Source organism: Acinonyx jubatus, chromosome A1 (genome assembly GCF_027475565.1).
Source record: "Acinonyx jubatus isolate Ajub_Pintada_27869175 chromosome A1, VMU_Ajub_asm_v1.0, whole genome shotgun sequence".
Classification (NCBI taxonomy): domain Eukaryota; kingdom Metazoa; phylum Chordata; class Mammalia; order Carnivora; family Felidae; genus Acinonyx; species Acinonyx jubatus.
The window spans coordinates 91,911,946-91,937,526 of NC_069380.1; the positions used below are offsets into that span (position 1 = coordinate 91,911,946).

Genomic DNA, 25,581 nt, shown 5'->3' on the forward strand with positions numbered 1-25,581 from the left:
AGACAAGGAGTGCCAAAAGCTGACTTCATCTCTGGTTGAATCCATAGCTTCAAACTGGGAGCCATTGAGGAGAGGGGAGCACCTGTCTTCTTGGCCACAAATGCCTGTGGTCGAGCTTCCCACGAGCTGGGGGATGGGTTTCATAGACTGAGTCATGGCTCAAATGCCACAGATTCTCTTTTTACTGACAGGTAGTAGATTTTGTTGAGTGAATGACTCTCCATTGGCTGTTTGCATTTAGGGCAGTTTCCAGAGAATATGAATGATTAATGATTGTTTTTTAATAATATGCACCCGTTAAGTTGTTCTTTTTCTCAGGAGAAAGTCTTCCCAGCTCCCTCCTCCTTCCTTTGTTTTCGAAGATTCTGAAATACCACGATTTTTTGCTTCTTCCTATTTCCTCTCTTGCTTTTGGTTTGATGATTTATTTTTATAAGGAGATTGTTTCAGTGTTAATAACATGAAATATAATTATAGAAGTATATTCTAGAAATAGTTTCTTCTCTGTCAGATCGCTGTCTGTCATTTCTTAGCTATTTCATGAACACAGATGGCTTCATTGAGATTTATGTGGAGGTTGAGCCTGATAAAAGTTGTAGGTAACATTACACTGAATCTGCTTTTGTTTCTCTATAACATTGATGTACTACTGTCTGTGAGCTTCTTCAGACAGCACTTTGGGGACAGTATCTTGGAACCTTATTCAGGCAAACCATCATACCTTCTGTTTGTTTGAACAGTGTCTTGTTACATGGCATTAAATTTCAGGCCAAACCTGATAATGGCCTCTGATTTTTACCTGGATTTAATACTGGAGCTAAGGTGTAATCCCCAATCCAGACACAGTATACAGTTTTATAGTTGTAATAACATACTAATTATATTTCCCTCTATTAGCCATGGTGCCTGTGATCAAAATGAAGGCAGAAATCATTTACATGACAGAATTAATTTCAATGGACACAGGGCTTTCCCAATATTATGAGAGTCAAGCAAAGACGAGGCTATTTATGCCTTAGAGAAGGAAGTATGCTCAAACATTGTATAAACCCCCAAATTAGAGCAATTTTCTAGGTCCATCCTGTCAGTTCTGGTCATTTTCTAATACAGCACTTTTTACCCAAATCCACATAATGGCAACAAGCATGGTGGTGGGAAGTGGAGAACTTACCAAGAGAAGTAACATCATGAAGCCCCCTTTCTTTATTATTTGAGAGTTCTAAAGAATCATCTTGTTGTGAGTTCCTGGTTATGTTATGGTTCCCTGTTATGATACACCATTTCCACCTAAAACATTGAAGAATCCTGGTTTTATTAGATATTGTAGATCTTCTTGTTTGGTATTAAAAAAAATTCTTAGGTGCCAGATATTGTACATCACACAAGGAGGAGACATTCATCAATTCTCTTCTATTTTCTGAGGACCCTAATTGGATCCAAACTCTGGAAGCATCCTTGTTTAACAATGGTTTAACAAAGCAGTTCCAACTTAACAGGAAAGGAAACCATTATAGTGTTTGCCCTGCTATTCAAGGTTTTTTTGCTGGGTGGAAGATATTTGTGAGCAGTAAATGAAGGAGGGACGAGGAAAGCTTTAAGTTTCTTGGCTCCTTTGGATTTAACATCTAATTCTGTTTTAGCATCACACCATTTTGGGTTATTAGTTAATTCTTACAATGTATTAAAACCCAGCATCTAAACTCCTGAGCCTTGTGTGAAAGGACAAGATTCTAACATTTAAAAAAAAATTTTTAACGTTTTATTTTTGAGAGAGACAGAGAGAGACAGAGAGAGGGGAAGACACAGAATCCAAAGCAGGCTCCAGGCTCTGAGCTGCCAGCACAGAGCCCGATGCAGGTCTTGAACTCAAGAACCATAAGATCATGACCTGAGCCGAAGTCAGGCACCCAACTGACTGAGCCACCCAGGCATCCCCCTAAGCCTTTACTTAAGTGAAAACAAATGTTCACAAAAAGACTGCCACACAAGTGTTTAGATCAGCCCTATTTGTGAAACTGACTGAGCCACCCAGGCACCCCAAGATTCTAACATCTTAATGGTTCCTCTTCCCATGTTCTTGGTTTGCAAGTTAAGACCTGGAAAAGCCAAGTGGCTTGTTGAAAATCATGTCTTTTGCTTTCAAGTCTAGTGATCATTTGAGCAGATGGAGCTACCTTACAGGAGCAGTAACTTCCTGGGATGTAAAGACAGTTCTTATGGCTCAACACTTCCTTTCCTATTCCTGGGTTTCCTAGACTCGCCTGCCCAGAAAGTAGGAGTAGAATCTGGGGGGGTGGGGTAAGAGTTCTTCATGGTCCACCTTCCTGGCCCCAGTAAACCCTGCAGCCACTTGATTTATTTTTCTGAAATGGCAGGGACACATTACAGTGGAGCCCCCAAAGCTCCACTCACAAAGTGTGAGTTTGCAGAGCACAGCTCTGGGCTTGCTGGTTTTGGACATGCAGAGTGAGAAAGTCACAAAGTCTGTTGTGTTAATCCACTGAGATTGCAGTGTCAGTATGGTACCTTGGCATCACCTTCTTCATATAATTTCCAAAGCACTGTAGGAGAAGAGATCACTTCATGCCATTTTGTTGCATTAAAGATTCACATTGAAAATCGTGTGTGGAATTCTTTGGTAATGAGCACTAAGAAAGACGCCACATTATTCATCTGGCTGAGGAACAGCAGGAAAGAGGCAGCTCACATGGAGCCAAAAGCCTGACAGGATCCTTCAAGTTTTTTCTTCTAATTCAGAAGACCATTTCTATGTTCTGGTAAAACACTGTCCATCCTTGCATAGAGGTGACACGGACTAAATTTTGGTTGTTGCGCAACACAGAAAACTAGTAGGAAGTGCGCTTACACTTGAGGTTCTGTCTTTGTAAAAAAGTAAATAAATAAAATAATATTTTAAAACATGTTTGAGAGTAGCCTGGCTAAAATCACCCCGTATGGAAGACACTAAAGATATTAAGTTTGCTTAGCTGCTTTACAGTGGATTCTAATGACACCAAAGTGTTTACCAGTGATATGATTTCTTTATATGCTGCACAGTCATTTTTATGTTACATTAACTTCATTTTGTGTTTTTTGGATCATTCCCACAATGCTTAGTGTGCAGTGGGTTGTGACTTAATTGCCCTATTATGTGGTATTAATAACCTATAGAAAAAAAAAAAAGGAACCAAAGCGTGAATTAAAAGGAGTGAGTCTTGGTTACTGGAGGTGGTATAGGAGACCAAACAATAGAATTATCACAAATGTAAATGGAATCTCCAGCAGAACATACCACCAGAATAAAGACCATTGAGAAGATTCCTTTTTTGGAAAGAAACTCCCCAAAATGCACCAATGGGGATTTATTTAAATCTGAATGAAGAGTTAAATACAACTCACTTAAGGATGCCTTCTATTTTACAAATAATACTTTTTAAAAAATGTTTGTTTATTTTTAGAGAAAGAGAGCGTGAGCATGAGCAGAGAGAGACACAGAGAGAAAATCCCACACAGGCTCCATGGTGCCAGTGTAGAGCCTGAGGTAGGGCTTGAACTCATGAACTGTGACATTAGGACCTGAGCTGAAATCAAGAGTTAGACACTCAACCGACTGAGCCACCCAGGCACCGCAAAACAATACTTCTTTCTCAGTATTTTACATATAACTTAAAATGTCTAGATTCTCACTGCTCTGAACAGTATATTAAAAAACTGTAAGTGATAATACTTACAGGTTTAAAAAAAATTATGTAAGTCATTCCTTTCAAAGGTGTCTGCCTCTTAGTGATGATCACATGAGGGACAGTGTGAAAAGGACAGATACATCCCATTATTTTTCAAAAGTAAGGTTGTTAATGTACTAAATAGTACTGATTAGTAATTTCCCACTGTAGCTGTTCTTTACAGTTCAATTAAAGGAAATACTTGAAGATCAACGTTTAGAAAATTGGCGTAGTTCTCATAAATGCTAGTTAGTTGGGTTTTTCTCTGTTGCCTTTGATTGTGTTTTTTGTTTGTTTTGTTTTTATTTGTACAAAGTAGACAAGTCTGGAATAGTAGTTAAATTTGATCTGAAACAAGAATATTTTTTTAAGTTTATTTATTTTGAGAGAGAGAGAGAGAGAGAGAGAGAGAGAGAGAGAGAGAATGAGCTGGGGCAGGGAGAGGGGGCACAGAGAGGGGGAGACAGCACAAGAAGGAGAGGAGCAGGGAGAGAGAGGGAGAGAGAATCCCAAGCAGGCTTCATGCTGTTAGCACAGAGCCTGATGTGGGGCTGGTTCTTACAAACCATGAGATGATGACCTGAGCCGAAGTCAGGAATTGGACTCTCATCCAAATGAGCCACCCAAGAGCCCCTGAAACAAGAATATTTTTTTCTTTCTTTCTTTTTTTAATGTTTATTTATCTTTGGGAGACAGAGAGAGACAGAGCACGAGCAGGGGAGGGGCAGAGCGAGAGGGAGACACAGAATCTGAAGCAGGCTCCAGGCTCGGAGCTGTCCGTACAAAGACCAACGTGGAGCTCAAACCCACGAACCGTGAGATTGTGACCTGAGCCAAAGCCGGACGCTTAACCGACTGAGCCACCCAGGCGCCCTGAAACAAGAATAGTTTTAATTTGTTTGCTAACTTACCTAACCGAGACACCTGTTTCTGTAACTTTGGCTCTCAGCCCCAACTACATGAACTGCCACATCTGGAGCTCTCAAGACTTCCCCCAACTTCTTCCAAGATTTGTTCTAATATTCAACCCCTCTGTGCTTATTTCCATTTGGATGTTAAGATACACCTAAATTCAGTGTGTCTAAAACCAGATTTGCCTCCTTCCTTCAGTCACAGCTCCCAAACCCATTATGTCTCTCACTGACTGCATCTTCCTCCCTGCCCCAAGCTTGGATTCTCCCACTCACCTTGCCTCCTCCCTTCCTCCATTTACCTTCTGCCCAGATCTCTTCAGCACCAGATCCAGGTAATTCTTCTTCCCTTTGAGTTTCTCTCAAATAGCTCGTGCTTTCTGTTCCCAGCACCACCCACCTGTCCCATCCCTCACCATAGCTCACCAGCCCTGGGGTAAGGGCTCCTTGACTGGTCCCCTTGCCTCCCTCTCCTGACTGCAGTTCATCCTCCAAAGACCCCAGCATCCCTCCTCAAGTACCGCTTCATCAAGATTTTCAGCTGTTGATAACACCCTATGGCTTCTCTTTGACCCATGGACTAGAGTATAAAGGTCCCAGCCTCAGACTCAAGGGTTCACACAGGTCTATTCCCAGTCCTTGTTTTTTTCTGTCACGTTCTTTTCCTCCTTGATCAAATCTCTCCATTCTAGCCAAGCCCATCTTTTGACCAGTCAGCAAGGTCATAGTTGCTCTTTCAGATTTTAAGCCGTTTCTGCCATATTTCTCACTACGAATTTCCTTTGCCGTGTCCACCCAGATCCATCTTCATGCCTATTTACCACACCCCTCTTTATTTTTGTAGACTTTCCTGTACTCAGTACGTATTTAGTGGACATGTACAGTGGGTTCTGTCTCTGAAGCTGGTCTTGGTGGGAGCTGAGGGAAGAGTCTTTGTGCCTGGCTCCATTGTCTGAGAAGCTCCTGCTTTGTAGTAGCACAACAACCCGGAGTTTTCTAGGAGACTTCCCGTAGTAAATGCTCTCTGAACATACGGAGAGCCTCATGATGTTCACGTTCTCACTACCTCACAACATGCATAGATGACATGGCTACCTGGTGCCTTTTTTTGTCGATGAGTGAACTAACTGTACCTTGAACAAGGTCTTAGCTTTCTTATGAGTCAGTCTCCTCATATGTGAAAGGAAGAACTGAAAACCATTCATCACTGAGACAATCCCATGATTCTGGTCATTGCACGAGTGTTTTCAGTGGCCATGCGGTGTTGGCCAATTTTCCATATCCTTACCTATTAGATTGCATGATCTCGGCAGAAAGACTAGTAAATTCTCAGCAAATGCGTGTTGCTTGATTTTTAGCATCTTACGTACCTTTCTTATAGATAGTGTCTGGGAACATTATTGTCCGCTCCCTTCCCCTAATTCCTTATAGGAGTTTTTTTTCTTGTTCTTGAAAGAAAGGCAAACAGGAACATTCCCAATACACTGTCTCAGAATGTCTTTCAGGAACATTAAGTCTGTTTGTGTTTACCTCTTGAGGGCAGTTTTAGGAAAGAAAACATGAGACTGTTTGCTTAAATGGTATTCATGTCTCCAGTGTTACTCAGTAGTCTAAAGTTACCCAGCCTCACCATTTATTTGCTAGAAAGGAATGGCGATGTCTCATCACAAAGAATCAAAGTGATAGCAGATTCAGTCATTAAGCGAGAAGCCCCATCTGAGTCGCAAGTGATTTTTACATATGTAAAGCCCAGAAGAGGCTGGTGTATAGGCAGTGTGTATCAGAACAAGAATCTGCAGTGGGAATTCATTAGGTCTGGAAGTAGCCCTGGATTCTGGGCCTTTCAATGCTACTTATTGAGTCTATGCTCATAATATTGCCAACATCCCACCATGGGCTCAGTGATTGAAAGAACAATGAGAATGACTCACATTTTGTTGGTGAGGTAAGACATACATTTTTCTGTCCATCCAGGACAGAAAATCCAGCCTAGGTACAAATCAGGCTGCTACAAATTCAAGGTTTCTTTCTTCGTCTGGGTCCTCACATCTTCCTGTGTATCTGTGTCATCTTTCCCTCCCAAGCTTTGGGGTAAACCAGTCCAGACCCTTGCCCTTTCCTTCTGTTTCCTTCTGTTCCTCACTCTCAGTGGAAGATTTTATCTTTAACTTCCTGGAGAGAATAAAGGGCCTTAACTCCCACATTCTCATCCACCCCATGCTGGCTTCTTTTGCTGCTGTTGAAATGCATGAAGATGGTGTCCAAGGGTCAGATCTACTCCATGGCTTCAAAGTGTGTTGATCAGCCTGTCCCTCTAGAACAGTTCTAGATCCCTCTAGTGCTAGATCCCTCTAGAACAATGGATCTCAACCCTAGCTGCACATTGGAATGAGCTGGCCTGTTTTTGCAAAACTAATTCTCAGACTCCACCTCTGGCCAATGAAGTTGGAATCTCTGAGGGTGAAACTCAATGTATCAAGACGTAACAAAAACACTTTTTTTAATGCTTATTTATTTTTGAGAGAGACAGAGCATGAGAAGGGGAGGGGCACTTAACCAACTGAGTTGGTTTCATAAACTACCCAACATTTGAATTCAATTAAGTGTTGAATTTCGATTAAAATAAGTATTAAAGTATTTTATATTAAGTAAAGTGTAAGATACTTCTTATTAAAATAGTAAATGTATTTTATTGCATTAAATATGTTATGTATTTGTTAAATACACATTAAACATTAAATATATGATGTTTCTATTCTTAATATGGTAACCATATCAAGGCGAAAGCTTCTAGAGAAAAAATTCATTCAAACCATTTCTTAAAAATTTTGGTCAGCTCTTATTTCCATTCAAATATAAATTTGCTTATTTTATTCTACATAGATAATAGAATAGTATTCAGCCTTAAAAAGGAATGAAGTGCTGATAACACACTGTAACATTGCTGAAGCTTGAAAACAATGTGGTAAGTAAAAGAAACCAGCCATTAGCAGAATTACTGCATTATTCCATTTATATGAAATGCCCATCACAGACAAATCTATAGGGACAGAAAAGAGCGGTTGCCTAAAATGAGGGTGGAAAAAATGAGGGTAATGGGCAGTGATGGATGATGGGGACAGGGTTTCTGGGGGACGAAATGTTCTAAAATTGGAGTGATGGGTGAACCGTCTTGTGAATGTACTAAAAAGCACTGAACTGTAAACTTTTAATGGATGAATTGTACTGTTTGTGAATTATCTCAATAAAGCTGCTATAAAATTATATTAATGAAAGGAAATATGAATCACATTTTATCTTCATTCTACCTAAACTTCAAGTATAAAGGTTTGATAGAACCTCCGTGAGTGTGCAGAGACTCAAGGTATATTGCCATTATGAGCTCTTCCCGCGGTACTTACTAGACAATGGGTTTTAGAAGATGAGAGTGGAGAGATACCAATGTAAGGTTGGGTGATACACATGAAATAGACATTACCTTGTAGTAGTAAAACTAAATGGTTGTCATAAATGGGATGGTCATATAGGTACTTTGCCAGTATAGGCCAGTTTATATTTCTTTCCCTGACCTGGTGAAATGGTCCCTTAACTCTCAAAACCTTTCTGACTTAGTAAATTATATGAATTTCCTCAAATTATGGGAGGTATTAGCATGTGTAAAGGCAACATGTTGTAACAGTCCTGATATAATATAACATTAGTGGTGGGGGGAAACTTCCGCTGAGTGAGTTCACAAAAAGTAAGATGAACCTAATAATTACCTTTGATGTGTTCCTGGAAGTAAAAGGATATTCCTTTAAATCAGATGCTGTGGTAGAGGAAGTTGTTAACTAATTTTAGACCAGGAATCTAATATAAAATTTATAAATGTTTAGGTCTTCTACCTCTCAAGGCCATCAGAAGTCCTTTGTCTTCCCTGCCCTGTGCCATACATTTCATCCCACATCGTTGTTGATCAAATTCAGATCTTGCTGTTTCAGTAGTTCTTTCTCACCCACTTTTTAAAAAAAAGTTTATTTATTTTGAGAGAGAGACACACAGAGCACGAGCAGGGGAGGTACAGAGAAAGAGAATGAGAGAGAGAATCCCAAGTAGGCTCCACGCTATCAGTGCAGAGCCCAACATAGGGCTGGAACTCATGAACCATGAAATTGTGATCTGAGCTGAAATTAAGAATCACATGCCCAACCGACTGAGCCACCAGGCATCCCTCCCACCCACTCTTACTTTATGATGTAGGGGATACATTGTCACCACGTTTTGTTGTAGGGGATTTCTGTTAGTTTTTGCTTAATTGATCCTATTTACTCTTTCTTTAGGGGTAATTCAGGGAGATTTAAAATCTGCACTGCAACCCTGTACCTGCTTCCAGATTGCCTCCAGAAACCACATCTCCCTCTTTCTTGGTTATTATTTTTTTTCTTATTCAGCACACTTTACAGCAAATAACCAAGAAAGAGCTTGTGGGTGGTTTTGTTTTGTTTTATAATTTGGATTCCTGATATATCTTTATTTTACAAAGACCTTTAGCTAGTTTGGCTAAGGAGGCCATTCTGGTTGAAAATTCATTTCCTTCATTCGTTTTATTTTTTAAATTCCAAGTATGACTGAAATCATAGGTATTTGTCTTTCTCTGACTTATTTATTTTACTTAGCATTATTCTCTCAAGCTCTATCCATGTCCTTGCAAATGGCAAGATTTCATTCTTTTTTATGGCCGAGTAATATTCCATCACACACATGCACGCGCGCACGCACACACACACACACACACCTTCTTTATCCATTCATCTATTGATGGACCCTTGGGCTGCCCCCAAAATTTGGCTATTGTAAGTAATGCTGAAATAAACATAGGGGTACATATGTCTTTTCAAATTAGTGTTCTCATATTTCTTGAGTAAATACCCAGTAGTAGAATTACTGGATTATATTTTGTTTCTATTTTTGATTTTTTGAGAAACTTCCATGCTGTTTTCCACAGTGGCTGCTGCACCAGTTTGCATTCCCACCATTAGTGTGGAGGGTTCCATTTTCTCTACATCCTTGCCAGCACTTGTTGATTTTTGTGTTTTTGATTTTAGTTATTCTGACAGGTGTGAGGTGACACCTTAGTGTGGTTTTGAATTGCATTTCCCTGATGATGAGTGATGTTGAGCATCTTGTCATGTCTGTTGCATATCTGGATGTCTTCTTTGAAAAAATGTATATCCATGTCTTCTCCCCATTTTTTAATTGGATTGATTGATTTTTGGTGTTCAGTTGTAGGAGTTCTTTATATATTTGGACATTAACCCCTTATTAGATAATCGTTTGCAAATATCTTTTCCCATTCACTAGGCTTCCTTTTCATTTTGTTGATGGTTGCCTTCACTGTCCAAAAGTTTTTTTAGTTTCTTGTAGTCCCAAGTGTTCATTTTAGCGTTTGTTGCCTTTGTCTATGGAGGTGGATCCAAGAAAATATTACAAAGACTGATGTCCAAGAGTTAACTATCTATGTTTCCTCCTAGGAAGTTTATGGCCTCAATTCTTAAATTTTGGTCTTTGTTCCATTTCGAATTTATTTTTGTGCATGCTGCAAGAAGGTGGTCTGTTTCGTTCTTTTCCATGTAGCTGTCCAATTTTCCCAACACCATGTGTTGAAGAGACTGTCCTTCACCCATAGTATATTCTTACCTCCTTTGCTGTGGATTAATTGACCATAAAAGCATGGATTTATTTCTGGGATCTCTGTTCTGTCCTATTGATCTATGTATCTATTTTCATGTCAGTACTATAGTGTTTTGGTTACTGTAGCTTGGTGGAATAGTTTGAAATCTGGGAGCATTTCTTGTTGTTCCATATAAATTTGAGGATTATTTGTTCTAGTTCTGTGAAAATGCTATTGGTATTTTTGATAGGGATTACATTGAATCTTTAGATTGTTTTGAGTAGCATGGATATTTGAACAATATTAATTCTTTTAATTCATGAGCATGGTGTATATTTTCATTTATTTTGTCATCTTTAATTTCTTTCATCAGTGTGTTAGAGTTTTCAGAGCTCAGGTCTTTTACTCCCTTGGTTAAATTTATTCCTAGGTATTATATTGTTTTTGATGTTGTTATATATGGGATTATTTTCTTAATTTCTCTTTCTGAAAGTTGGTTATTAGTATACAGAAACAACAGATTTCTGTATGTTACTTTTGTATCCTCAACTTTAATTAATTTATTTATTAGCTCTAATAGATTTGTAATGAAATCTTTAGGCTTTTCTATGTATAGTATCATATTATCTACAAATATGGAAGTTTTATTTCTTCCTTACCAGTTTGGTTGCTTTTTATTTCTTTTTCTTGTCTGATTACTGTGGTTAGGACTTCTAGTACTGTGTTGTATAAAATTGGCAAGAGTGGGCATCCTTGTCCTCCGGATCTTAGAGGGAAAGTTTTCAGCTTAGCACATTGCATATGATGTTAGCTGTGGGTTTGTCATACATGGACTTTGTTATGTTGAGATATATTGCCTCTATACCAACTTTATTGAGAGGTTTTTTAAAATTTTTTTTAATGTTTACTTATTTTTGAGACAGAAAGAGACAGAGCATGAACAGGGGAGGGTCAGAGAGAGGGAGACACAGAATCTGAAACAGGCTCTAGGCTCTGAGCTGTCAGCACAGAGCCTGATGCGGGGCTCGAACTCACGGACCGGGAGATCATGACCTGAGCCGAAGTCGGCCGCTTAACCGACTGAGCCACCCACGCGACCCTGAGATTTTTTATCATAAATGGATGTTGAACTTTGTAATATGCTTTTTCTGCATTTTGTTAATGTGATACATATCATGTTAATTGATTTGTGGATGTTGAACCATCCTTGCATCCCCTCAAATAAATCCTGCTTAATCATGGTATATGATTCTTTAAATGTATTGTTGAATTTAGTTTGCTAATATTCTGTTGGTGAGTTTTGCATCTGTGTTTATCAGGAGATTGGCCTGTAATTTTTTTTTTTTTTTTTTTTTGGAGTGGCTGTTTTTGGTATCAGGGTAATTCTTTTCTCTGAAAATAACTTTGGAGGCATTTTTTCCTCTCAGTTTTTTGGAATAGTTTAAGTATAGGTTTTAACTCTTCTTTAAACGTTTGGTAGAATCCACTTGTGAGGCCATTTGGTCCTGGACTTATGTTTGTTGGGAGATTTTTGATAATCAGTTTAATTGCTATTGATTATTTATTTATATATTTATTTATTTTTCTAAATTTTTTTAATCTTTATTTTTGAGAGAGAGAGAGAGACAGTGTATGAGCAGGGGAGGAGTAGAGACAGAGGGAGACACAGAATCTGAAGCAGGCTCCAGACTCTGAGCTGTCAGCACAGAGCCTGACATGGGGCTCAAACTCACGAACTGTGAGATCATGACCTGAGCCGAAGTGAGACACTCAACTGACTGAGCCACGCAGGCACCCCTGATTATTTATTTAGATTCTCTGTTTCTTTCTGATTCAGTTTTGGAAGACTGTGTGTTTCCAGGAATTTATCCATTACTTCTAGTTTGTCCAGTGTGTTGGTATATAACGGCTCATATTAATCTCTTATAATTCTTTGTTTTTGTGTGGTGTCAGGAATTTCTATTTCATTTCTGACCCGATTTATATGAGTCTTCTTTGTTTTTCTTGATGAGTATGGCTAAATGATATCAATTTTGTTTCTTTTCAAAGAACTGGCTCTTGGTTCCATTGATCTTTTCTATTTATTTGAGTCCCTATTTTATTTATTTCCATTATGATCTTTATTATTATTTCCCTTCCACTAACTTTGGGTTCTGTTTGTTATTCTTTTCTTATTCCTTTAGGTATAAAGTGAAAAGGTTTATTTGATATTTTTCTTATTTCTTGAGGTAGGCCTGCATCATTATATAATTCCCTCTTAATAGTGCTTTTGCTATGTCCCAAAGATTTTGAACTCTTGTGTTTCCATTTTCATTTTTCTCCATCTTTTAAAAAAAAACTTCCTCCTTGATTTCTTTGTTGACTTATTGATTATTCATAGTGTTTTGTTTAGCATCCACATGTTGGCATTTTTCTAGGGTTTCTTTCCTTGTAATTAATTTCTAGTTTCATACTGTTGTGGTTGGAAAAAATTGCTTGACGTGGTTTCAGTGTTGTTTAATTTATTGAGACTTGTTTTGTGGCCTAATATGTGATGTATACTGCAAGTGTTCCATTTGTCTTTGAAAAGAATTTGTATTCTGCTGGATGGAATGTTCTGTATATACCTGATCTAATATGCCATTCAAAGTCACTGTTTCCTTAAGGATTTTCTATGTGGATGATCTCTCCATTGATGTAAATGTGATTTTTAAGCATCCCTGTATCATGGTATTACTGTCAATTTCTTACTTTGTGTCTGTTAATATTTGCTTTATTTATTTAGATGCACCAAAGTTGGGTGCATAGGTATTCATAATTGTTAAATCTTCTTGGACTGATCTCTTTATCATGATGAAATGCCCTTCTCTGTCTTATATTATGGTCTTTCTTCTAAAGTCCACTTTTTCTGATATAAGTATTATTACCAAGCTATTTTTTTATTTCAATTCACATGGAATATCTTTGTGTCTCCCTCCCTTTCAATTTGTATATGTCTATTGGTCTGAAGTGCGTGTCTTATAGGTAGCATATAGATGGCTCTTGTTTTATGCATTCAGTCACCCTATGTTTTTTTTATTAGAGCAGTTAGTTAATTTGCATTTTTAAAAAATATTTACTTATTTATTTTGAGAGAATGTGAGCAGGGGAAGGGCAGAGAGAGAGAATCCCACGTAGGCTCCACACTGTCAGCATAGAGCCTGAAGTGGGACTTGATCCCACAAACCCTGAGATCATGACCTGAGCCAAAATCAAGAGTCAGATGCTCAACCAACTGAGCCACCCAGGTGCCCCAGTCATTTTGCATTTTAAAGTAATTATTGATAGGTATATACATATTGCCATTTTGTTAATTATTTCCTGGTTGTTTTTGTAGTTCTTCTCTGTGCTTCTCTTACTCTCTTTCCTTGTGAATGATGACTTTTTTAGTGTTATGTTTGGATTCCTTTCTTTTTATTTTTTGTGCATTTTATATAGGTTTTCAGTTTGTGGTTACCAATGCTGTTCATATATAACACTCTATGTATGTAGCAGTCTGTTTTAAGTCAATGGTCACTTAAGTTTGAGCACATTCTAAAAGCACTACATTTTAACCCCCCCTCCAGGGTTTTATGTTTTTTGACCTCAAACTGTACATATTTTTATTTTGTATATTCCTTAACTACTTGTAGAAACAGTTGATTTTTCTACTCTTGTCTTTTAAACTGTATAGTAGTTTTATAGGTAGTTAATCCACCACTTTTACAGTATGTTTGCTTTTACCAGTGAGATTTTTTTTTTACGTAATTTTCTTCTAGTAAGGCCTTTTTTTCCTGCTTAAAGAAGTCCCTTTAACATATCTTGTAAGGCCATTTAGTGGTGATGAACTCCTTTTACTTTTGTTTGTCTGAAAAACGTTTTATCTTTTCTTCAATATTGAATGATAACCCTGCCTAATAGAGTATTCTTGGTTGTAGATTTTTTCCTTTCAGGACTTTGAATATATCATGCTACTCTCTTCTGGCCTGTAAAGTTTCTGCTGAAAAATAAGGTGATGGCTTCATGGGGTTTCCATTGTACGTAACTGTTTTCTTTTCTCTTGGTGCTTTTAAAATTCTCTATCATTGGGGCACGTGGGTGGCTCAGTCAGTTAAGCATCCAACTTTGGCTCAGGTCATGATCTTGTGGTTCGTGAATTTGAGCCCCAAATCGGACTCTGTGCTGACAGCTCAGAGCCTGGAGCCTGCTTTGGATTCTGTGTCTCCCTCTCTCTCTGCCCCTCCCCTGCTCACATTCTGTCTCTCTTGCTCTCAAAAATAAATAAACATTAAAAAAATAATAAAATTCTCTATCATTAATTTTTACCATTTTAATTATTATGTATCTTGGTTTAGACCTCCTTATGTTTATCTTGTTTGAAGCTCTCTGTTCTCCCTGGACCTGGATATCTATTTCCTTCTTCAGGTAGGACAAGTTTTCAGCTATTGTTTTTTCAAAGAATTTTTTGCTTTCACCTCTTCCTTCTTCTTCTGGGAACCCTATAATGTGAATGTTAGTACAATTGTTATTCCAGGGATCCCTTAAACTATCCTCATTTTTAAAAATTCTTTTTATCTTTTTGCTGTTCATCCTGGCTGATTTCCACTATCTTGTCTTCCAGATCACTGATCTATCCTTCTGCATCCTCTAATCTGCTGTTGAGTATTTCTAGTGTATTTTTCATTTGTTATTGTATTCTTCAGCTCTGATTGGTTATTTTCTTTATTTTCTATGTCTTTGATGAAGTTGTCACTGTGTCCACTCATTCTTCTGAGTTCAGTGAGACTTTTTATTACTTTGAACTCTTTATCAGGTAGATTGCTTATCTCTGTTTTGTTTTGTTCTTTTTCTGTTTGTCTTGTTCTTTCTTTTGGAACATATTCTTCCATCTCCTCATGTTGCCTGATTCTGCATTTGTTTCTAAGTATTAGGTAGGTCAGCTATGTCTCCTGGTCTTAAAGGAGTGGACTTAAGTAGAAAGTGCCTATGGGGCTCAGAGGAACAACTCACCCTGGTCAGAACTAGGTGCTTCAGGGGGGGTCCCTGTGTGGGTTGCCTATGCCCTTCTGTTGTAACTGGGCCATAACTGCTGAAGGTGCACTGCTGGGTGTGGCTGGGCCCTGGACTGGCTGGCTGGTGTGGGCAGCTGCCATATAAATGTACTTTTTATCCATGCCTGCTGACTCACTGGTGAGCAAGGCTCAGCCCTAGTGTGACTAGTTACAAGATCTTGCTGTGACTGCTGCTGGTGGTACTGCTTGCCTCCACCCCCAGGACAGGAGCCACTTTGGGGGAGAGGCTTCCAGTCCTGACTGAGGCCACCCACTGGGTGTGAGACATTGGGAGCCACTTTGGTAGAGTGGGGGTGGGGGACACATGCCAGTTTGGGCTGAGATTGCTGCCAGGTATAGTGGGATAGAAGCTGGAGGTGTTTTGTCCCAGCCACTGGCTGGGTGTGTTGTGGTGTGGTGGGAGCTGCCTTGGAAGGGGTGCCAGTCTTGGCTGAGGCTGCCTGCTGGTTTTGGAGAGGGGAGGGGGGATGCCACCTTGGAAGGGTAGCTGTGGGGGTGGGTCCATGAGGAAGCCAGGATGATATGATGGTGCTGATAAGGTGGATGGAGTGTCAGAACTGGTGACCACCTGTACTTCTTTCCTGGAGAAATTTCCTACAAATCCCTGCTCCTCTGGCACATACACTAAAATTGGTTCATAAATTTCCTTTACATATGGCTTAGGTACTTTTCAAATGGCTGCCTCTCTGCTGGGTCCTGGAGTGAGTGAGCTTGTATGCAGACCCTTTAAGAGCAGAATCCTGGCTTCCTAGAAGACTCTGGCTCTCCTGGACTTAAGCCTAATTGATTTTCATAAGCACCTGGAATTAGCCCTGCTGATTTTCAAAGCCAGGCATTATGAAGTCTTGTCTTCCCTGTGCAGGCCCCCGTGGTGGTGGTGGTGGTGGGTCTCCCTGGTGTGGAGCTTAAAGCCCTTCTCAGGGAAGACCGCCATGCCTGCAATATCCCTCCTACTCGTGTGTCATCAGCCCAGGGGTATGGGTTCTAATCAGACCTCATCTGTGCTCCTGCTACCCTTCTTCATGTGGGGTTCTCTTTATATCTTTAGCTGTGGAAGAGCTGTTGTGCCAGTGTTCGGGTCATTGTCAGAGAGGCACTCTGTATGCAGTGATAGCTTTGGTGTGTCAGTGGGAAGAGGTGAGCTCAGAATCACCTGCCATCTTGATGGGGCTATCCCTAAGAGTTTCTTTTACAGATGCTCATCTATTTCCTGAGAATCTTTTTTCCTCTCATTTTTTAGCCTTTTCATTGTTTGGAATTGGGGCTTGACTTGCTTTTTATCTTCCTCATTGTCCACATTTAGCTTTCAGCATTCTCTAATCATTTATACTTAGTGATCTGCTTCCTGACTTGTAAATATCGATTAGCATTTCTTATTTCATTTCTTATGTGCTTCAGTTCTTCACCAGCATTCTTTGATTTTGCAGAACTTGGGATTTTTACTTGATTACCGTCTTCTCAGTTCAGCATTAAGAGACTTGGAAGGGGAGATGCATTTAGTCTCCCCCCTTCCTTGGTAGCTCACTGGTATGGCCACCCTCCAAGGTAGCTTTCTTTATTCCCATTATCTAGCTAAGAAATAAAGGTATGGTAAGTTGCTTAAGATAGTATAAGTAATAACTTCTACCATACAGAGTGAGCCTGGGTTTGATGCTCTTGTCCTTCATACAAACTGATTTCCAAGAAGTAGTTCAAACTGATAGCTTCCAACAAGACATCTGGCCCCTACAATACAAACATTTACTGAGTGCTTCCCCAGACCCTGTGCTAAATGCTTCAAATAACATGATCTGATTTCATCTTCCAAAGAACCCCATGAGAGAGTTACTATTTCTCTCCCCAGTTCACGGGTGTGAAAGTTGAGCCATAGATAGCTCCCCATTTGGGAGTCAGACACTCGCTTTCGAAGAATGTATAATGAAGAAGGATTAATGACACCCAAATCAGCAGTTGTAATTTGGACCAGGTAGAGCCTTGGCTTGAGAACTTTGAGTCTTCTAACACCTAAAAAATAAATAAATAAATAAATAAAATAAATAAAACCTTTCTCTAAGGGAAAAATTTGAAAGCAACCTCCATGTCATTCAAAAGGAGTAAAATCAGTGAAGTCGTCAATGCCTAACTTTTATGTTACAGCCTCATGGTTTTGGTAACAAGAAACAGATGGTATCGTCAGTTCCAAGTGAATAATGAGATGCTATCTCTCATATTATTCATTTGGAACCAAGATCAGAGGAAAGGTTTACTTATCACCTCCACATAGCCAAGGGCTTAGGAAAGAGTAGAAATGTGCTGGTTTGGTGACAGAAAGATGTTGCTTTGCCAAGAGTGTAACTTGGATAGACTTAATGAAATATTTCCATTTTTTCAAAAGGGTTCAGTTCACAGTTTGTCTTTGTATTGTATAGGAAGCCAGCGTGATAGCAATCATTTAAGATTTTATTCCTACTAGAGTATAGGCTTGTCAGCTGTAACCAGGATCCAAGGCTCAGGATGGAAACTCTAATCACTTTTTATCCTCTCTGCCACAGTGAATAAGAACAAAATTTCTAAAGGGTGATTTTAAAGGGGAAGATGTACTTTATATTCAGCTGGGAGAAAGAAACCAGTAGCTAGATAGAGAAGAGCAAAGGAGAGTTAGTTTTCTTCACTGTGACACATAGTCCTTAGGCTCAGTAACATAAAACCCTTTCAGCATGATTATGGGCTGAGACTCTGGCTGGGAAGGGACCACACTGTCTCCAGGATTTGAAAAATAGTCAAGTGCAGTCACTGGAGTTAAATCCATAAATCAGATTAGGACCCAAGACACAAAAGTGTGACAAGCCAGACCGTTCCCTTTGCATTCTTTCCTTGAGCCATGTTCTCTGCATGTCACAAGTTTCACCATGGGTTTCTGTACCCGTTAGTTCCCCAACCCACTATCTGGGAGGAGATGGGAAGACAATATTGGATTACTATTTTATCTCCAACTAAAAGTCAGCTGTAGCCTTCACATTGTTGGCAAACAGCTCTGCAAATAATTTTAGCTCTTTTGCACTTTTATCTTAAGAAGTGGATATAAATTGGGGCACCTGGGTGGTTCAGTCAGTTAAGCGTCCAACTTCATCTCAGGTCATGATCTCATAGTCCGTGAGTTCAAGCCCCACGTCAGACTCTGTGCTGACAGCTCGGAGCCTGGAGCCTGCTTCAGATTCTGTGTCTCCCTCTCTCTCTGTCCCCCCCACCCCCTGCTTGCGCTCTGTATCTCTCTCTCAAAAATAAATATTAAAAATTTTTTTTTAAAGAAGTGGATATAAATTTTCCCTGGAACATTTCTGTCTGGGCCCAAATTTTCAGCAGTTTTTAGCACCCAGAATAAGATCAAGAAACAAGTAAGTTGTGGGGCTTCACCACCTAGAATTGGGAGGATTTTTATGAATTAACCTGCTACCCAAATGATACTCAGGGACACATGTAGCATTTCATTCTTTTTTTATTGGGGTATAACTGATATATAGCTTGTAATACTTCCAGGTGTAAAACATGAAATTCTAATGTAGAACTCAGTTATTGTATTGAAAAGCACATTATTTGGTTTGATGCATTTACTTTCACTGGGATTCTCCTATCTGTGGTTTTCAAATATTCTTGATTCAGTGACTCACTTTCTTTCAACTAGTAACTTCTTATTTCTCTCTTCAGCCTGACATTACTATACCAAGAAAAGAAAAGTACTTTGAAATTGCAGCAATATGAGAAAAAAATGAAAAAGAGAAAGTAATTTGTTTGGGTTTACTTAGGTTTGATCTAAGGAAGGAGGCTGCCCTTATATATACGGTTTTTGGATCAGGCTAACAAAGAAGATAATTGATCACTAGCATAGGCCTCTATAATCAGTGACAATTAAAAATATTCAAATGATTGGATTCCATTATGAACACTTGGGGAAAACTTGGGCTGGTGGATCTCCATGTCCCTACAGCCAATGTCTATGGACTTCTTAAGACAGGGTATCTCATAGTGTGGTGTTAGGGCCATGTGAATCTGAATCATGTGAGTTTTTATGTAAAAGATTACTTTCTGAGCTTCACTACAGATTTTTAAAAAATAAAATCACTGGGATGGTAGGGGCGTCTGGCTGGCTCAGTCCGTAGAGCATACAACTTTTGATCTTGGGGTGATGAGTTCAAGCCCCATGTTGGATATAGAGTTTCCTTAAAACACAAATAAAATCTTAAAAACAACAACAACACTGGGATGGCATCAAGATGTAGAAAAAGCATTTGACAAAATCTAACACAATAAAGCTTTCAATAAACTAGGAATAGAGGGAAACTGTCAACTTGATAAATTATATCTACAGAAATCTACAGCCAGAATCCTACCTCATGGTGAGAAACTAGAAGTTTTCCCATTAAGATCAAGAACAAGGCTAGGATGTCCTCTGTCACTACTGCTTTTCACTATCATACTTAAAATCGAAGTTAACGCAATACGAAAGGAACATGAAAGTATACAGCCTGATGAGGAAGAAATAAAACTGCCTTTGTTCACAGATGATGTGATCGTTCAGTAGAAAATCTGAAAGAATTGCATTTAAAACACAATACCATATACATTAGCACTCCCCTGATTGAATACTTAGATATAAATTTAACAAAATATATACATAAGAAATATGAACAAGACTACAAAACTGATGAAATCCAAGTGAATAAACTGTGGTATATACAATGGAATATTATTTGGCACTGAAAAAAAAAAACCTGAGCTAGCAAGCCATGGAAAGCTGTGGAGGAAATTTACATGCATATTACTAAGTGAAAGAAGCCGGTCTGAGAAGGCTATGTGCTGTGTGATTCTAACTGTATCACATTGTTTAAAAAAGATAAAACAATGGTGATAGTAAAAACATTACTGGTTGCCAGTGGCTACAGGATAAATAGGCAGAATACAAGGGATTTTCAGGACAGTGTAACTACTCTGTATGATTACATAATGGTGGACACATGTCATTATACATTTGTCTTAACCCATAGAATGTACAACAGTGAGAGTGAACTCTATGTGGGGCGCCTGGGTGGCTCAGTTGGTTAAGTGCGTGACTTCAGCTCAGGTCATGATCTCATGGTTCTTGGGTTCGAGCCCTGTGTTGGGCTCTATGATGACAGCTCGGAGCCTGGAACCTCCTTTGGATTCTGTGTCTCCCTCTCTCTCTGTCCCCACCCCACTCATTCTCTCTCTCTGTCTCTCAAAAATAAACATTAAAAAATTAAAAAAAGAAAAAGAGTGAACTTGGGGCTCAGTCAGTTAAGCGTCCAACTTCAGCTCAGGTCATGATCTCACAGCTTGTGAATTTTAGCCCCGTGTCAGGCTCTATGCTGACAGCTCAGAGCCTGGAGCCTGCTTTGGATTCTGTGTCTCCCTCTCTCTCTGCCCCTCCCCCACCTATGCTTGGTCTCTCTCTCTCTCTCTCTCTCTCTCTCAAAAATAAATAAACATTTAATAAAAAAAAAAAAGAATGAACTCTATGTTATCATGAGTAAACTATGGTCTTTGGGAAATAGTGATGTGTCTATGTAGATTCATCAAGTGGTAATAAAAGTTTTGTGGGGGATGTTGAGATTGGGGGGAGGCTGTGGATATGTGGGGGCAGGTGGTACATGGGAAATCTCTGTCTTCCATTCAGTTTTGCTGTGAACCTAAAATGGCTTTTGAAAATAAAATCTATTTTTAAAAATCAAGGGGGAAAAAAGCCTGGATGGTATCTGATGATAGATCATATCAGGGATCAGGAAACTTTCTTCTGTAAAGGGCCAAATTATAAATATTTTAGGCTTTATGGGCCTCGTATGGTTTCTGTTGTACACTTCTTTAAAAATGTGAAAATAATTTTTAGCTGACGGACCTGAAAAAAAAAAAAAACAGGTAGCCAGTAAGATTAGACCCATGAGTTATAGTTTGCTGATCTCTGGACTGTGTAATTAGAAACATTGATCTTGCAAAAAAAAGTTCTGAATGTTAACCTCACAAATCAAACCTATAAAATATTTTCGCACAGCACCTGGTTTAGCAAATAATGCATTAGAAAGGTATATTTCAATCTGATTAAAATCCTATTGTTAATTGATGCACTGACCATCTCCCTCAACATGCCTGGTTGTAGCAATGCTGGTCAAAATGTTTTAAAATATGTATTTAAAGTATATAGATGCTATATCACTTATGGAGGTGCGCAGAAGTAATGAAAAATCTCACCCAAGAAGAGGGAAATAAAACTTCATGAAAAGTGGCCAGTAAACTCAGTAAGCATGTGAATTGTCATTCAAAGAAATACAAATACTAAGGCAGTCTTCCAAAATGAATTTTTGAAATAAGTAGTTTTGAAATTCTAAAAAGATACAGGAATAAGTAATATTCTTACTGTAAGAGAAGAAAAAGGAATTGTGAGATACAAAGACAGGATGTGTCTCAAGAACAGGGAAAACATAAAAGAACCAATTAGGAATCCAAGGTTTGAAAATTATGGTCATTTAAAAAAAATATTTATTTATTTTGCATGGGGGAAGGAGAGGGGATGGGAAGAGAAAGAATCCCAAGTATGTGCCTTGCTGTTAGTGCAGAGACTGATACAGGGCTTAATCCCACAAACCCTGAGATCATGACCTGAGCTGAAATCAAGAGCCAGATACTTAACCAATTGAGCCACCCAGTCACCCCCAAAATTATGGTCATTTTTACAGTAACAAGAGAAGGGGCACCTGGGTGGCTCAGTTGGTTAAGCATTGGACTTCAGCACAGGTCATGACCTCATGGCTCGTGAGTTTGAGCCCTGTGCCAGGCTCTGTACTGACAGCTCGGAGCCTGGAGCCTGATTGGGATTCTGTGCCTCCTTCTCTCTCTGCCCCTCCCCTGCTCACACTCTGTCTCTCTCTAAAATAAATAAACATTAAAAAAAATTAACAAGTGGATATAACTAAAGAGATAATTAATGTATTGGAAGACCCGAAACAAAACACTGAGAGTTGTTTTTTTCAGTGACATTAAAGACCCAGATGAGAAGATAGAGAATTTTGTTCCAACATATGCCTAATACATATTCTAAAAATAAGAGCTATAATGAGAAAGTATCTTCCAAATTGAAGAAAGACATAGATCCTCAGATGGACAATGACCCAAGTGGTGAATGTAAGAAATAAAAATTCAGTCCTTTATACAATATGGTGATACTGATAATGCATGCTAGAAGGCAATGGATGCATACCCTATATGACACTTCTGTGTAACACAGAACATGGAGCCCTCTGGCGGGCGCTGTCCTTCAGTTTCAGGACTTTGGTTGAGGGGCCCATGGCCTAATTTTCAGCCCCCACTTCTTCTGTTAGCCATATTCCTTTGTATATGGCAGTAATGTCAGAACTCTACATGGTGAAAAATGAGAGAATCTAAATAGTAATTGTTCTATAGATTTTCTGCAATGTAGCAACAAGTATGCTGACTGTAGATTTTTTCCCTGTCTTTTTAAGTGATAATGCATGCTAGAAGGCAATGGAATAAAATCTTTAAATACTGAGGAGAAAGTACTCATGCTAAGTGAGGCTCTGTGCAGCATGAAATTATCATAGTAGAGTAAGGATGAAAGAAAGTTGGGGGCAAAATCTAATAGAATTTACTTCTTACAGATTCTTGCTGAGAGAATTAAAAAGCATGGGCTCCAGCAAGAGGAAAAGTGAATCCAAGGAATGGAGTGGGATATAAGCAATAGCGGTGAGTAAAAATTATAGTAAAATTTTTTTCCGAACATAAAACATGGTGATTTGATTGAAAAAAATGTTAAAAATTAGGTCAGCTACATTTACTTCAGTTGGACTCTCCCCTTTGCCTGTGACTTCAACATTTTCAACCATTAGCTTTTTCAACCATTAGCTGCTCATTCCTGTCACTAGCTGACCACCACTATGCTAAGAAAAGATAAACAGTTGGAATATCGATAACTTGAAAAAAAACCCGAGAAAGTAACTTTTCATTTGTCTTTGTAACCCCTGAGAAAGCTCATTCAGTGCTTTGAAAAGTTCCTACTGTGAAGAAGGTGCTCAAAAATATTTCTTGAGTGAATAAATACGTTTTTATTTTAACGTTACAGATAGTTTCCTATGAGAGGTGGCACTTTGGTGTGGGATTTAGTATCAGCACAGAGAATTACATCCTTGGTTCGTTTTGACCAGAACACTGTGATAAAGATGAATCTATAATTAAAAACAAATTTCAACGTCGACCTTTTAAAGAACTTAACGGCAAGCGTCAACGAATACTTTTTGGGGAGATGGTCTTCTGTGGGATTCCCTTTTTGGTCCTTGAATAAATTGATATTAAGTTACAAAATACTTTCTGGTTTTATCTGGACTATAACAAAAATGGTTCTCGGTTGAAAAGGAGAAACATGTCTTTGAAGATAAAGTTCTTAAGGAGGTACTACTCTTTCTGGGTATGTCACCTGGTTATTTTTATATGTAGCAGATAGACACAAGCTTCTCACCCTCCCTTGCTCAGTCTAGAAGCAATTTCTGAGTCCAGACTGTACTCACCGCCCTATTATTTATTTAGGGCAATCTCAAACATTGCTTGCCAGCGCCATCCTGGTGGTAAAATCCTCACATTGGCAAACTAAGGGTAATTCTCTTACACTTCTGCCCCCCACCTAGCTTGCCAGCACAGTTGGGTACATTTAAGGCACTGGCAGTAATAGTCAAGGTCCTTGGCTTAAGTTTCTGATTATGGTCATCCCCCCCTTATCTGCAGGGGTATGTTACAAGACCCCCAGTGGGTGCCAGAAACAGCAGACAGCACCAAACCCTACATATACAATGTTTTTCCTATATATACATACCTATGATAAAGATTAATTCATAAATTAGGCATAGGGAGACATGAAGAAGAAAACTAGCACAAATTTCTTTTTCCTTCGCCATTCCATGGAGAGAAGATTCACTCTTAACTGTAGCATGTGATATTTTTTTCTTAAGTTCAGAACTTTCCCCTTTTCCCTTAAAGGAAGCACTTTATGGCTTTTCTTTGGCATATCAAATTGCTAACATGACTACTCTTGTACTCTGGGCCGATTATTAAGTAAAATGAGGATTAATTAAACACCAGTACTGCATACTGCGACAGTCGATCTGATAGCCGAGATGTTCGCTAATCACGACTAAGGGATCGATAGCGTCTCCAGCATGGGTATACCGCACAAAGGGATGATTCACATCTAGGGCAGGACAGAGCAGGCTGGTGTAAGATTTTATTGCACTACTCAGAATGGCTCTGATGTGAAATTTACAACTTTTCTCTTTCTGGAAATTTTCATTTAATATTTGCAGATTGTGGTTGACTATGGGTAACAGAAACCACAGAAAGCAAAACCGTGTATAAAAGGGAGCTATTGTACCTTAGAGAGGCATGACTCAGGTCCATTTCTCATGGCTGCGGAGTCCGAGTGAGACATTTTTCAAAGCCAGACTTTTTGTAAAGCAGGTGGTTCTGGTCTCAAAATAGGTGTTTATTTGTTACTTCCTGCCAAGTCCCTTATCAAGAAGTCCCAGTCTTGTGCATGTTGTGTTACTGCTTCTTCAGGAGTTTGCGATTCTGAAACTAGTGATGTGGCTTTTTGTTGAGAGTGAGCTGTCACAGGGAGTCTGTATTTGAACTAAGATATTTAATCCCTTAGGGTAGGGTGATGAATGCCAGGGCTTATAATCCAAAACCAGAGATCTAACTCATTCTTTTAAACAGCTGTATAATGTTTTAGGGTGCTTGGGTGAGTCAGTCGGTTGAGCATCTGACTTCGGCTCAGGTCACGATCTCACGGTTTGTGAGTTTGAGTCCTGTGTCAGGCTTTGTGCTGACAGCTCAGAGCCTGGAGCCTGCTTTGGACTCTGTGTCCCCCCCGCTGTCTCTGCTCTTACCCCACTCACTCTCTGTCTCTCTCTCCTTCAAAAATAAATAAAAACATTAAATTTTTTTAAAATTTTTAATGTTTTTATTTATTTTTGAGGCAGAGAGAGACAGAGCATGAGCAGGGGTGGGACAGCGAGGGGGAGACACAGAATCCAAAGCGGGCTCCAGGCTCTGAGCTGTCAGCACCGAGTCCGATGCGGGGCTTGAACTCACGGAGTGTGAGATCGTGACCTGAGCCGAAGTCGAACTCTCAACCAACTGAGCCACCCAGGCGCCCCTATTAAAAAAAATTTTTT

The 25,581-nt window shown here is 39.2% G+C and overlaps 1 protein-coding gene across 1 annotated transcript in view; it reads left to right on the forward strand.

The window, feature by feature from the left end:
• The window catches only part of KCNN2 (potassium calcium-activated channel subfamily N member 2), a 463,206-nt gene that overhangs the window by 156,692 nt on the left and 280,933 nt on the right, over positions 1–25,581 (forward strand). The window contains exon 2 of the mRNA XM_027076880.2: positions 23,017–23,101. The gene's annotated coding sequence lies outside the window, so the exon portion shown is untranslated. The remainder of the gene's footprint in view (positions 1–23,016; positions 23,102–25,581) is intronic.